Genomic DNA, 6,000 nt, shown 5'->3' with positions numbered 1-6,000 from the left:
GCCCATCACTATCATCTTAGGCCCACTGGTACCATAAAATGTTCCTGAGCAAGAAGTTGGGTCATATGCATTGTGGTTGGGTACAGCCAGTGTAATAAGCAATATAATTATATGAAGAAGCAAAGATAGGTTTAACTAAATTTCAACAAACTCTATAGGGAAAGTAAGTGATGCCATAAATACAATGTATATTTCAACTAGACAACTGTCTGATACAGTTACAGTAAAATACCGTAACATTCTGCATGGATTTGATCCAGTACTCTGCTATTTGCTATTCAGTCTGCAATACCACTGCTCTATAGTAGACAGCTAGGCCCCACATTTTATGTTGCTTACGTTCGGACAACAGTTACAGTTAGTAATCAACCGACATATGAAATCATTGTAGGTAAAGTTGTCTTGTTCCTCGATTGCTTCTGCTGTTTCCTGGTCCTGTCCCTTGTGTTGACTTCTTGGTTATGACTCTGACTTGTGTCTGTTTACAAGTAGCCTATGAGTAAGTGCCCCAACAGGCACGAAACGCGTTAGGCCATTGTCTACTATGTCCTAATAAATATTTTTGTACTTTTAACTACCTTTGACTGATTTTTGGAGGGACTCACAACTATTGTTGCTTTTTTCATAGATATGCACTTGTGGACTGGGGTAAACTGTGAGTATATCCTCCTCCTCATACTAATTTTTGCTTGTTTGCATATGTTATTGCAGCTCCATTCACTGTGGCAGTGTACACACTGGACTTTGGCACCTGCTCTTTTTGCTTTTGCTGCTCTGTTTACAAGTTGCCTCATAATTCTAAGAATCATTATCTGGTTCTGACATAACTGTAAGGGGCCCGAAGGCTCAGCCAGGAGTAGCTGACCAAGGAGGAAGCACCAGCTCAACAATACACGGTACAGATAGGGATTAGGCAGAAGAATGATCAAGTCTAGGCAATAAGGTCGATTCAGGCAACGACGGTTCAATAACGATAATCAGGCAAGGGTCAAACACAGGAATCAATAGAAGGAATCAGAAAAGTGCACCCAGGAACACACAAGGTAGAACCTATTGTAGGGCAAGGTCAGCATTGCTCCAGCGTCTTTTATAGGCCTCCTTTGGTGCCAAAACGGACGCAGTGACGTCATGACGCTGGCGTCCTCACATTGGCGTTTCGAAGCTGGCGTCCAATCTGACGCTGATGCTTCGGCGCTGGCGACCAATCTGACGCCGGTGACGTGTCTGATGCTGGCGTGATGACTCAGAGCTGCGGCCAGGAGGAACCGCATAGGAGACGCCACCATCTTGGATGCCGCCATCTTGGGATGCCAGGTAAGCCTTCCTTATAATAGCCTGCCTGACTATGTTTAGTTTTGTCCTTTCTGATTCCTTCTCTGAGTTTATGTTTGGCTTCCTTTCTTGCCCCAGTGGGAGTCTAGTGATTCTCATGTATTAAAGGAAAACTTTATCCCAAAATGAATACTTGAGCAACAGATAGTTTACATCATATTAAGTGGCATATTAAAGAATCTTCCCAAACTGGTATATATATTTAAGTAAATGTTGCCTTTTTATATATTTTTCCTTGATTGCCCATTTTATGATAGTGTGGGACAAAACTTTGTCCATTAATTTCCTCATGTGACGTAACATGTTTGTCTGTGTAACAAACAAGGGAAAGTTGTGCTCACCACTATTTTTTAAAATCATTAGGCGGGGGTGCAATGAGGCTGTGACCACAAAATACATATAGTCAAATACAAGAGTCCTCTGCACTCAACCCATTATCAATATATTTAAGACAGAGACATTTTGTGCATACTGCTACTGAAAAATGCCTTACCCTTTAAACAACACAGGGATTGTTTGTCCATATATTGCAATATATTTAAGCTGGCCAACTATGTTTGTCTGTGTGCATCATGTATTTTAGGATCCCAGGGGGCGGCCCTTATTTCTTAAAACGGCAATTTTCTATTTAGGATTACCCAATGGCACATACTACTAAAAAGTATATCATTATGAAAATTATTTATTTATATGAAGGTTTTACATACAGTATGAGCTGTTTTATGCAATATATTTTTATAGAGACCTACATTGTTAAGAGAAATGGTTTTCCTTTAAGACCAGGTAGCTCCCAAGTAATGGAGGGCCTGGCCTGAAGGTGGCTGTCATAGGTAAAAGAGCATACCCAGACCATAATGAAGTCACTTGTCTGGGGTTGGGGTAAGTCTTATATAGTCTTATATGATAGATACCTAAAACTCAACTATACTTTACAAGTACTTCCAGAGAAAAACAAAATTAACACTTTTGGAATTCCCCTCAAACTACTGAAAATGTGGATGGATTGGGTATTTTTGAGTTAGATTTGTTGTGCAGGGAGAAAGGGAGGAAAACTCTAAAAGTAGGGCTAGACTATTAGCTGGATACAGGAAACATTTGGAAGCTATTATTTCTGCCAAATGAGGTGTTCCACAGTACTCACTGATAGGGTGAGTGCATTTTCATGTGCAAAATTTATTGTTTTCTTATTCTGGCCCTTTAATCAATTTAACAAACAAACGCAGGTATGTGATCCGTTATCCGGAAACTCGTTATCCAGAAAGCTCCGAAGTTTGTCTCCCATAGTCTCCATTTAATCCAAATTTTTAAAAGTGATTTCCTTTTTCTCTGTAATAATAAAACAGTAGCTTGTGCTTGATCCTAACTAATATATAATTAATCCTTATTGGAAGCAAAACCAGCCTATTGGGTTTATTTAATGTTTATTTGATTTTCTAGTAGACTTAAGGCATGAAGATGTAAACTATGGAAAGATCCGTTAACCGGAAAACTTCAGGCTCCGAGCATTCCGGATAACCGGTCCCATACCTGTATTTTATATACAGTAGGGGGTAGCAATTAGAGTCCTGCGAGGAACCAATTTGTTAAAATCGAGCCGCGACTCGCAACCGCATTCTTACCCACTTGGACTAGGGGTAGGCAAAAGTCAGGTACCTGCCCAGCGCCCCCCTTTCATTGCGCCCTAGGCAGGTGCCTCCTCTGCCTACCCCTAGTTCTGACACTGCCGCTGACCAACAAGAAACCGGAAGTGCTGTCATTGTAAAGGGAAGTGACATCATTAAAAGTAGGCGTGACCAGAAAAAACCCAACCCGACCCGCTGCAGAACTTGCAGTAGCAATTATTAATTACTATTAGCAAAAACATGTTGGGGCCGATTCACTAACTTCGAGTGAAGGATTCAAAGTAAAAAAACTTTGAATTTCGAAGTGTTTTTTGGGCTACTTCGACCATCGAATGGGCTACTACGACCTTTGACTACGACTTCGAAACGAAGGATTCATACTAAAAATCGTTCGACTATTCGACCATTCGATAGTCGAAGTACTGTCTCTTTAAGAAAAAACTTCGACCTCCTAGTTCGCCATCTAAAAGCTACCGAACTCAATGTTAGCCTATGGGGAAGGTGCCCATAGGCTTGCCTAAGTTTTTTTGATCAAAGGATATTCCTTCGATCGTTGGATTTAAATCCTTCGAATCGTTCGATTCAAAGGATTTTATCGTTTGATCGAAGCAATAATCCTTTGATCGTTGGATATTCGAAGTCGAAGGATTTTAATTCCCAGTCGAATATCGAGGGTTAATTAACCCTCGATATTCGACCCTTTGTGAATCGGCCCCGTTGTGTTTAGTAGTGAGTAGTAAGGAGCCATAAATCATGTATGTGTAACATTTCTACTAATAACCATAATTTCATTCCACCCAATGTTTACTTGTCAACTAGTCTGTCGTTTGCACAGAGTAATAAACAATTTTAATGGCTCAACATGAATAAATGTGCTAATATTTAGTTTCTAAACTCTTCATTTCTTTATCTTGATACAATATTTCTGTGGCAAAGATTTCTAGTTTCTAAAACAGCTGTTTCAGTGACAAAGCTGACGTTCCTTTGCTAAACTGGGAATTTGTTGCACTGGAAGTGCTATGTCATGTTCAGTTGATAAGATGAAATCAACTGAAGTTTCTGAGCCAATTAAATAAATCAAAAAGTAAGAAATTCATCAATTTCAAAACACATTGAATGATTTTGCTTATTTCATTTGTGGATCCCCCCTACTCTTGCTGTGGACATATGGCTTTCTGTTTTCTTATACATGGCAGTTCTTATTTTGGCAACATGTTTCAAGTTAGCTTCTGATTCAGCTGCCTACCCACTCAGCATTTAAGTTCTTTAACTGTGCTGTAAGCACCACTTCTAATCACATTCTCATCTGTGTGTCTGCAACGTATAAGTGGACTGAGCTAGACCTTGTCTGTAAGCATTCAATTTTATACAGTTTACACCATGTCAACTTGCTGCTCCTTCAGACAACAGGAGACTCTCCTTAAAGGAGAACTAAAGCCTAACTAAAGAAGTAGCTAGAAATATTGTACATTATGTTTTGTGCTTCTGTACCAGCCCAAGGCAAGCACAGCCATTTAGCAGTAAAGATCTGTGTCTCCAAAGATGCCCCAGTAGCTCCCCATTTTCTTTTCTGCTGATTCACTGCACATGCTCTGTGCTGCTGTCACTTACTGAGCTTAGGGACCTACTCACAATATACAGTACACATAGAATAGAAATGTCACAATATAAAGCGTTTAGTAATTAATACAGATAATTACTACATGGCAGCACAGAAACCAGTGCAATTAGCATCAGCATTTAATATTCAGCCCAGTAGCATCAGCTAATCATACGTCATACTTTCCGACGACCCCTAAGCTTAGCTTCTCAACAGCTGCTCAGAGCCCGACACTTTCCAAGATGGTGACTCCCTATGACAAGTTGGAAGTCCTGGATCATTGCTGAAACTTTAAGCTGGTACAATAAATTGAGTATATAAAATATGGCATTTTTAGCCACATTCATTTTTAGGCTTTAGTTTTCCTTTAACAGTTCCACTAGCTGATTTTATCATCCTTAATCATGTGAAATATCTAGTGTGCATGTAACTAAACTGAGCAAAACATTTAACCAAACAATCAGTAAAACTGCAGGTTGATCATACAGACCACAACAATGTATATACACAAAAATGGCCATCGTGTGGGTATATTAGTTTCTAAAAGAGGGAGAATTAAACTGGATCTTATATCTATGACAAACTTACTGGAACTATGTCTCTGCCATGATTATGCTGTATGCCAATAGTTAAATGGAAGTGCAATATTCCAAAACTATTTTTAACTTATAAAAAAACATTAACTTATAAAAACAAATAAACGTGGACTCAATCTCTGGGATGGGCCCTTGCAGACAAAGTGGAGGAAGGGTGTTTGACCCTCAGGTTTATTAAATTAATTGGGTGCTGGTGGGTTCTTAAAACAAATGATAACTCTTTACAGGAATATAGCACAAACTCCATAAAGATAGTACACAGCAATACTCACAGACTAAGAAGAAGCTCAGACGTGTTCTATCCTAAGTAGTTCCTAAGTCTGTACACTCGAATCCCTACTCTAAGGGTGAATGCTAATCCTTCTAATTCACCTCGGTGGAGCTTCAGGCTGCTCACTATCTAATCTCTCATTTTGGAAGTAATTCATTACAAAACTAACCTCAAATTATGGGCCTACCTCTACTCAGGCACTAACCAGCACCCACTTTCCAGAAAGACACAGAGTAACTGTTGGCTTCCACTTTTATAGAATATAACTATGAAATACTCTAACCCAATATAAGGAAACACTTTCCCTTCCCAACAATAAATTAGGACCCACTTAGGTGGCTAAACTTTAGGGAGCTAGTGAAATACATCTTCAATCCCCACATCAGTAAGATGTAGGGGATCTTCTAACTTCTGTTACACATATGTAGGTTCCTCAACGTTATCGTTGTGGCACCACATCTTGCTTTCCACAAATTACAGTTTGTTGCTAAAATATCACCTTAACGGTATTAGGCTCGGAATTCTGCAGATGATAATATAGATTTATTATAAGTCCCTTTAGAAGGGCAAATTATAGCC

The sequence above is a fragment of the Xenopus laevis genome, chromosome 1S (assembly GCF_017654675.1).
Source record: "Xenopus laevis strain J_2021 chromosome 1S, Xenopus_laevis_v10.1, whole genome shotgun sequence".
Lineage (NCBI taxonomy): Eukaryota > Metazoa > Chordata > Amphibia > Anura > Pipidae > Xenopus > Xenopus laevis.
Note: the sequence above shows the minus strand (reverse complement) of the source record.